The sequence below is a fragment of the Sorex fumeus genome, unplaced genomic scaffold (genome assembly GCF_029834395.1).
Source record: "Sorex fumeus unplaced genomic scaffold, SorFum_2.1 ptg000013l, whole genome shotgun sequence".
Lineage (NCBI taxonomy): Eukaryota > Metazoa > Chordata > Mammalia > Eulipotyphla > Soricidae > Sorex > Sorex fumeus.
The window spans coordinates 9,791,152-9,801,012 of record NW_026606070.1 but is presented as its reverse complement, the minus strand read 5'-3'; the positions used below and the strand labels follow the sequence as shown (position 1 = coordinate 9,801,012).

The following is a 9,861-nucleotide window of genomic DNA, read 5'->3' as shown; positions in this document are numbered from 1 at the left end:
GATTCTTCTTAGTGATATAAGGAGGGCTTCCAATAAAGAGGCACAATTTGGCTTTTCATTGTTATGCTATTAATGACTACAAAAAAGAATTTGTAGGTAAATGTTATTTTTCCATAGTTAAGCTTCAGTCAGTCTCCTAAAGTCGCTCTTAAATTTCCACACAAAATGAAAAATGCAGGTTGTGTTGGATTTTCCAAAGCAAAACTCTTTGATCCCCAAAGTTAGTCTCTTCTGTCATTTGTGAAGGATGAGCTGACATTAATCTCTCACTCCTAACACTGTTGTATGTGCCAGTCATTGTGTTGCACGGGTGGTCTGCAGTGGGCATTGGGTAGTCTATTGAGATAAGCTCATTGGCACTCACTTTAGTGCCTCGAAGGGCAGTGGCTCCTCGTCTTGGAGATTCTGTCGCTAATGGTGCTGACCTAAGTTCTGGTTCTTTGTGTTTAATTCTTTATATTACTCCACTTAAAACTATTTATATTTCAGTTCTGTCTTTTAAGGTCCATTTTAAAAAACTGTTATTGAAGCAACCTGGTTTGCAATTGTGCTAATGTTTGTTCTTTTGCCCTGCACACACACCAAAGTGCCAAAAGTCCACTGTCCACTGTCCTCCACCATTGTTTCCGGTCCTTTTTCATCTGTCCCATCCCTCCAATTCAATAACCGTGATTCCTTAACTTGATTGTTCCTGTGTATAGTTTAACTGCAGATGCTCTATAATTAAAATAGTGATACATCCATACACTTATCACAAATCAAATCACAAATCATCCTGTTATTCGTCGATTGCCTCGAGCAGGCCCCCATAACGTCTCCTTCATCCAAGCCCTGAGATTATATTCAAGGCTCTTTAGGAGAATGAGACCCATCATTGTTACTGGTATTTGGCATATTGGGTACGCCACGGGGAGTTTGCCAGACTCTGCCGTGTGGGCAGGCTACATTCGATAGCCTGCCAGTTTGTCCAAAGTAGGAATGAGATAATAAGATGTCATAATAAGATTCGCGGTCACGCGGTTCCGGGAGCTGGTTTTTATAGTCTCTGAGTCTTGGCCACTGATGGGATTACACGGTGCCAGGGGGCCAGTTGGTGGGTGTGACCCCCGCCTACTGGAATTTGGAGGATCTGGGTGGAGGATGCTCGGCCCAAATTCGAGTAGGCTTGGAGATCTCGACCCCGGAACCTGCATGACTTTGTCCCTCTGCCAGTACCTTCATGTGTGCAGAGAGTGGTCTCAGCATGGTGGTGGCTGGTCCTGGAGGTCTTCGGCTGCCGGAGCCCTGGTCAGGGCTGGGAGGAAAGCTCAACCCATTCCCCTCCAAGGGGCCCCGGTGAGGACAGCCAGGCGCGGGGGCAGGAGACTCTGTGCTGTTCTCTTCCGGGAGCTGGTTTTTATAGTCTCTTTAACCAACTCCATACACTTATACTACATTAAATAATGCTTAATAAAGTACCTATTTGTATGTTACAAATAAGGAGCTGTACATTTTTTGGTACTAGGGGAATGTGCTTAAATTTTTTTCCTGATGATAATATACAAGAATAGAAGAGACTATAAAAGGAATTTATTAAGAGCAGGAATAATTCTATTTTCTTCTTGGTATACATGATTATTAACCTATTGCTGGCCTATGTAAGAATATTAGCAAACATTGTTAACTAGGTGACCTAAAATATATAAGTTAATAAGTCAGGTGATTATATCCCATAAGTAAGATTATCTTAAGTTACTGTTTAGTAAATATTTCAGTATATTAAGAATACGTCTGGGTGATCAAACAACTAGATTGTAGGTTTTGATCTAGATTCTCTGTTTGGATATATTTAAAACTGATTTGACTTGCCATATTATTCCCCTTCCCCACCCCCAACATTCTACCAGAGTGATAAATTGTCACCAAATCAATGGTGAGTATGATTGAGAAATTTTATGTAGCTCTGTCTTCCAGGATTCATTTGTCTTTAATTATTACCAGAATCTCATCAGGGACTTAGCAATGGCATGATCTTCACAAACTTCATTGTCTAATTTCTTTGTACGTCTTCTTCCTTAGATGAAAGGTTTATGTGATTATACCTGTACAAGCATTCTGCAAAGGCTAGTGAAACTCAAGTTCCAGTGAAATCTTTCTCATTAACACTCATTTCCTCCTACCCTACTCATTGAGGTCGTTGTGATGGGACTAAGGAACCGGCCAACAGCCACCCCAGTTTAGTCCTTCATATCATCTGGCAAATACGTTCCATATCATTGCCATTTGTGACATTCATGTTTGCTACTATGGAAACCAGAGTCTGGTAGATAGTAGCTACTCAAAAACTGCCGACAACGTCATGTCTTCTCTATGTGATTTCCACTTGTGTACACATGTGTGTCCTGTCTTCATCGGTGGACACGGTAGTTTTGTGATGGCCATGTCAAAGTGGGGCAGGGCGAGTTCCCTACATGCCTCAGCTAAGGATGCCGTGATCACTTGATTCTTTCAGCATCAGTCTTCCTATTGGTGGGGGAATGGTGATTTTGCCCTTCTTTGTGAATTCACACTCTGAAGCAAGTATACAAATAGAACAAAAAGGTGGTTGAAATCTGTCATAAGCCTTTTCATCATGTTTTCCAATGTCAGATTCAGCTTGGTGCATTGCTGACGTTGTTTTATTTCACACAATTGTTTTAGCGATATGAATAGACATAGAAGTGGTGGATATATCAATTTCTATAAATGTGGGCATGTTTTAGAGTTCATGTTTTGTTGCTGCAGATAAGACAAACCTTTCACTTTGGAATCTAAATCTTTTGATTGACTTTCAGGCGCTCACATAACGTAGACAAGTGCATTTTAAAGCTAAAAATTCACCAAAACTAGTTTCAAGCAAGAAGGGAAAGGTTAAGTCTTTTTCATTTACAGGAGTTTGGGACTTATGTGCCTCAGTACCATTTTTTTTCTCCTAAATTCTATATAAAATAACAGTCCTTATAATCTCTTCTGAATTAACCCTCTACAAGTTTAGACTTCATCTCTGCCTTCAGAAATATATCACTATTTCTGTCTGCAACTGCTGAAATTTTAGATATGCATATTGTTTTTCTATTGTACTTCATATCATCTGGCAGATATTTCCCCATATCATTGTCACAGGTACTATTCCTTTTGCAGCTCTCTTTCTGGTGTCTGCATTGCTTAAAGGTAGGCATGTGACTATCTTCTTATGTGTCTGTGGACAATTTTCTACTGCAACCATTTGAAAGAATTCTTGGAAAAGTCCTCTTTTATGCTGTCAAGAGGTAGAAGCAGTGGTTGGTAATGGTGATCATCGTAGTCTGAAAAGTAGAAACTTTCTGTTTAAAAAACCACTACTTTCTAGGCAAATCATCTCTCTGATTATTTTTATTTCCATTTACTTAGAAGTTAAAGTTGTAGGGATTATTGGTTATTAGGTATTAGTTCAGATATTAACCTAATTTTAGCTCTGAAACTTTTAAATACTTTTTCATATTTAGTGAAATGGTCATTTAATTATGCAAACTGAAACCCTTTCATTGGGGTATATCTTTAATTATAAGATTATTAATAAGAGAAATTAAATCACATATTTATTTTTAATATGCTCAAATATGGGCAAGTGGGTTAATTTTCTCCCATATGTATTTTTTTGTTTTCAAAAGCAAATTGATTAAATTGTGACCTTAATGTAATTGATAATTTTGTCAGCCTTTTAGCTTTCTTTAGCTGTACCTATCATGCAGTTGGCATTGTACAACTTGTAATACTCTTGCAATTAAAAATCCTTCCCAGCTGTCTAAAGAGGTTGGATTAATAGTATATCAATCAACAACTCCTGTGATTCAGTGAGTTTTTTGGGGCTCTACTTCCCCTAATAATTTTAGTTGATTTTTGGGGGGAGGGAAATACCTTGTTCACAAGCTTCAGTCTTGATGTTAGTTCATGCAGATGTCCGGGGTAGATTTTTATTTTTCAAGTGACAAAATGAGAGCTTCCATGCATGCATCCGCGCCGAGATTTCTTTCTGACCCATCTTTCTTCCGATGTTCCTGTAGACAGCTGTGGAGGGTTTCACAGGAAGAACATTCCCAGTAGAGAACTTTTTTGAGTTGTTGCGTTTGCTCTGTTTGCTCTCTATGTTTTGATACACTGAGCAAGGAATGTTGATGAGACATGAGGCAGAACAGCTTGTTCCGCCACAGCTATTTTGACTTTGCAATGCTGGCAATAGCGAAAAAAAAAATAATAATAAAAATTAAAAAAGTTTAGTGTGTTCACTGAGCAAACACATGCGGCTTGGAAAAAAAGAGTAGGAACAGCTCTGTTATTCTTGGTATCCAGAACCCAATTGCTTAGGAACTCTTCATTCCGGTGTGTGAACACATAGTCCTTGCAGTTCTGCATTTCTCTAGATGTTCTTTGTCTGGGGGTGTTAATAGGAACAAATGGTGTTACTAATGAAGGAAAACTCAAGTTCTGTTCCGTAGTCAAATCTGAGCACTTGGACCGATAGTTGAAAGAACTCAGAGTGTGAATTACGGAGACCAAATTAGCCAAATGAAAATACCGTGCTCTCCTCGGTACTAATCTGAAGAAACAGAAAGTCCTGGTAATGGGGTTGGTGTCACCAGGTCCCTGCTGGGGATCTGAGACGATTTTGAATGGTTCATTCGTGTGTTGAGATTTTTGCCTTATTGCTGATGTTTTACATGGAAGTAATCATATACTAACTTGGAGCCAAGTTTTTTTCCATTTTTCCATATTTTCATCTTTTCTTAAAAAACACCTTTTATTTGTATTTTGTTTTGGGGGCCACACCCAGTTGTGCCCAGGGTTTACTCATGGCTCTGAACTCAGGGATCACTCCTCACAGAGCTTGTGGGAAGCATCTGTGGTTCTGGAGATGGAATCTAGTCAGATGGGGGCCAGCAAGTGCCCTGCCTACTGAACTATCTCTCGGGCTCTGAACTGAGGCTTTAGCAGGATGTTAAGTTTCTGTCAGCCTTGACCGGGATCCTGCTGTCTGCCTCGTGAAGAACATGGCACAGGTAAGAACAGCTCCCCCCCCCTTTTTTTTTAAATGTAGGAGTACTGCCATTTATTCAGCCACTGATTAGCTGATTGAATTGAGCATGAACTCCACCTTATTTTTTTTCCATAGTTTTATTTATTTTTCTTCTTATATTTATTTATTGAATCACTGTGGGAAAAGTTACTAAGCTTTCAGGTTTAAGTCTCGGTCACACAATGATCAGACACCTCTCCCTTCACCAGTACTCATTTTTCTCCACCAACAACCCCAATATACCCCCCCTCCCACCCCTCCCAATGCCTGTGAGGCAGATGATTTCCACTTAACTCTTCTCTACATTGATTACATTCATTATTTCGACAAAAGATGCACCATTATTGTTTAGAATTCCCACCCCCCACCCAACAATCAGAATGGATGAAAAGGCATTGTGAAATACTTTGTTTTCTATAGCTGGTTATGAGAATCATATAATGATTTTGGATTTCTGCAAAGAGCCAGATAATTACGAGATTGGTTTCTGTGCATCTAATGTTATGGCTATGCCGGAGAGCCGCTCGTGTAGGGGCAACTCGTGACAAGAACAGCTCTCTTTACCTGTGTCCTGTTATCAGAGATCTAAGGAGCTCTCTGGACCAGGAGTCAAGCTGGGCCTCATCAGCCCATTGCCAACTTGAAGATCTGTGAGGTAGAAATAAATGTGTTGTTGTTGTTGTTGAACCAAATCAGTAAAACCTGATAGTTGTTATTTGTTACATAGCATTTTTTTTTTAAGTTTCAATATCTGACTAATATAGCTTCGTGGAGATTTTAAGTTTCGTAGTGTTGGGTTGTAAGAACCAGAGGTATCTGACACTGATGTTAGGTCCTGCCTCTGTCCCGCAGTCGTGTGCCACTTCTGTTCATCGTGTGTCAATAACGACAGGTACTGCCATTCTCTGTGGTGGCTGCAGTCTCCCGAGGCTTACTGGCTACGAGTTACTATTTCAATTCCTGTCATCATAGTACTGAGGGCGGAGTCTGCTGTTTAACAATTCTTTTGCTGGGGGACACAGTACCTGGGGGTGATCGGGGCTGTTTCTCGGGTGCAGTGTAGTGCTGGGCGAATGTGCAGTGACAGAACTTGAACCGGGTCTCCTACAGGCCAAGACCAGCCTCTGGAGCCTCTCCTGGTCTCATCTGCATCTAGAGATGGAAGTCACAACCCAGAAGCAGGGCTGTGCTTCTTCCTGCTGGTTTCATGTGGGCCAGTGAGCTCTGAAGGTTGGAGGAAGGAATTGAAGATTTTTTCTCTCCTTTCCTCTCTCAGGGGCTTTCCTGACCTTAAAGCCGAGGGGCTCATCTGAAGCAGGTCTGCGGGCTCCTACTGAAGGCTCTCTCTATGGCTTAATATAAAGGAGTGACTGAATTTTCCAATTCTTTCCTTCTTTCCTTGTCTTATTTCCCTCTTGCCCTCTCTTCCAGTGCCCCACTTTTTAGATCCCAAAGCAAGCACGGGGACTTATTTTGTTTCAGGCACTGTTTTCTGGAGTTCACTAGCTCAGACATAGGTACAGATTCTTATGTCAAGGAGATTTTAGGTTTGCTGAGATTCTACGCACATCGTATTATCTGATTGTATATGCCACTGTTTCTAATTTTTACTTTTCAGTTGCTGGTAGTTAATATATATACATCGTCCCTCAAGGCTTTTCGTTTTATTTTCTTGTTATTTTAAAAAATTATTTATTTATTGGGGGGGGGTCATATCCGGCGATGCACAGGGGTTACTCCTGGCTCTGCACTCAGGAATTACTCCTGACAGTGCTCGGATGCTGAATATTGGAACCAGGTTGGCCGCATGCAAGGCAAACGCCCTACCCTGTGCACTATCGCTCCAGCCCCCAGTTTTCTTATTCTTTTATTCTTTTTTTAAAAAAAAAACACTTTTACTGAGGTTCCTGAATTTACAATTTACTTTTCATCACACATCCAGCACCACACCCATGAGCAGACAGCCCCCTTCACCTTTTTATCTCCAGAAACATAAAATGAGCTTCTCTTCCTTCTCAAGGGGTCATCCCAGCCATCTTTCCTCCCAGGAAAGCTTAGTTCTAGGTACAGAAGTCTCTAGTTCTCATGATTTGGGCCATTTGTTGGTCCCTTATTATATTTCTCTCTATCCTACATCTGATAAAGACCTGTTAAAAATTTTATAGTGGCAATGGGGATACCTACACACATAGATGAAAAGTTTAACTGAAATTCTATAAAATTGCAACTCGATGATAGGTTGGAAATTAAAAAAAAATTATTTTCTCTTTTTGTGGATGAATACATTTAAAAATAGTGTATTTAAGTTCTTCAATTATCAATGTCTGTTTAATATATGGTTTTAAAAATGATGTAAGGGATATTCCTAATGATTTTGCTATTTTTATTTGATATGTTAAGCAGTGACATTACAGTCTGTTCTTTGTTCTGAGAAATGTGTGTGCTTGAAAGCCAACATGCATTAAAAATTAGTGTGAAGTATTCTATGTTTATATATTTTTAAAATTATGTAACAGATAAATCTTAGAAATACGCAATTTAGTAAGAGGAGAGAATTAAGAAATTTTTAAGGAAAAAGTATGAATAGATCTATAAAAGTATAAACATGTGTTTTACCCTGAAAGGGAATACAGGGCCTATGTTAGAAAGTATTATAGATAATGATTAAGTATCTGTATTAATAAGTAAATTTTTGGCCAGACTTTCTTCTGACTCTTTCCTATATCTAATACCTCTTTGACGTTGTGAATTCCAGTTTTACATCTAAGGAATCCACCAGCTCACTGATATTATAGTCACATTTTTAAAAATTATATTTTCTGTTTCCACTTTGGATAGTTCTTAAGTTCACTGGTATTTATTTTTCCTGTTATGTTAAATGTGAAATTAATATTATTCAGTGTATTTTTCATCGCAGACATTGTACATTTTAGCACTGAAGATTTGATTAGATTTTTATATTTTCCCAAGGCACTATTCCACTTTTTAACATATGAAATGCATTTATAATAATTTGTGTGATATCTTTGTCCCCTAATTCTATAATCTGTCAATTTTATATGAATTCTATTTCCTCATTCTAGATTAAACTTTCCTACATTTTTATATGCCTAGAAAAATTTTAGATCATGTCAGAGATGAGTTTTAGCTGGTTTCATTCTGAGTATGAATTTTTAAATTAAGACACTAAGATTTACCATTGCTAATGTTTTAGGAATATTGCACTGCACCTACCACCAGAGTACCAACACCCCTCTCCCTCGTCTCTAAGGTCCATTACCAATTTCTCCTACTCTGCCTCCTTAACAGACACTTGGTGTCTGTTATCACTATTCACCCCCACCCCCCACTACCATGTTTCTTTATATTCTCCACATGAATGAGATCATTTGATATTTGTCCTCCCGCTGATTCATGCTGTTCATCATGATGCCAGTTCTATCCATGTTATGGTGTACTGCATCTTTTCATCCTTTCCTACAGCTGAGTAGTATTCCATAGCGTATATAAAACAAAATTTCTTTATCTGCTCATCTACTCTTGGCTACTCGGGTTGTGTCCAGATACTGACTGTTATGTAGAATGCTGCAGTAAAATTTATTTCAAAAGTATCTTTTTCAGTGGTCGGCAGCACATATACTAAAATTGGAACAATACAGAGAAGATTAGCATGGCCCCTGCGCAAAGATGACATGCAAATTTGTGAAGCGTTCCATATTTTTAGACCAAACATGATTGTCATTCATTGCCTCTTTTGCAAACCACAACACCCAATAAGAGAGAGAGAACAAAAGGGAATGCCCTGCCCAGGGGCAGGGTGGGATGGGGGGGATGGGGGTTGGGAGAGATACTGGGATCCGTGGTGGTGGGAAATGGGCACTGGTGGAGGGATGGGTATTTGATCATTGTATAATTGAAACCCAAGCACAAAAGTTTGTAAGTCTACAACTGTACCTGATGATGTCTCACTAATAAAAATTTAAAAAAAATATCTTTTTCAAATTAATGTTTGAATATTCTTGGAGTAGCTGCCTAGGAGTGAAATTACTTAGAAGCTATTTTAAATTTTTAAAATATGTTTTCCATACTTTTTCTACAGAGGCTGAACCAATTAACAGCTCCACCAACAGAGGATAAATTGTTCCTTTTTCACCATATTCCTGCCAGCTTGTTGTTTCCAGGCTTTTGTAAGTGGACTATTTTCAGATGTCAATATCTCTTTGTCATTTCCTAATAATCATTAGGAAATGATTTGCATTTCCTAATAATCAGTTATGATGAACAATTTTCTCATATGCCTGTTCCCATTTGCATATCTTCCGTGGGAAAATATCTGTTCACCTCCTCTCCCTTTTTTTTTTTAATGGAGTTGTTTGTTTGTTGTTGCTGTTGTTGAGTTTTGTGAGTGATTTTTTATGTGTCTTGGATATTAGACTTTTTTAGTGTATGGTGAACAAATATTTACTCCTGCTCAATAGGGCATCTTTTTATTTTAGCTATCATTTCTTTTGCAATGAAGAAACATTTCAGTTTGATGTGATTCCATCTGTTTATTTTTGCTGCTGTTATTTGTTTTTTAAGTACAGGCATCAAATAATTGAGGATACATCTGAAGTCAATATTATAGAGAATTCTGCCTAAGTTTTCTTCAAAGAATTTTATGAAATCATAGCTAATATTGAGGTCTCTGATCCATTTTGAATTAGCTTTTATATATGATGTGAGATATAGGGGTCCATAACCTACTTTTTTGGGTTTGTTTTGGGTCCATATCTGGAATTACTCCTGGT

At 38.6% G+C, this 9,861-nt stretch overlaps 1 non-coding gene across 1 annotated transcript; it reads left to right on the top strand.

Annotated features, from left to right (window-relative positions):
* Nucleotides 1–8,691: 8,691 nt before the first annotated feature.
* LOC130020868 (U6 spliceosomal RNA) lies at nt 8,692–8,793 on the top strand. The gene has a single exon (XR_008792063.1). It is a non-coding gene; the product is annotated as a U6 spliceosomal RNA (small nuclear RNA).
* Nucleotides 8,794–9,861: the final 1,068 nt, after the last annotated feature.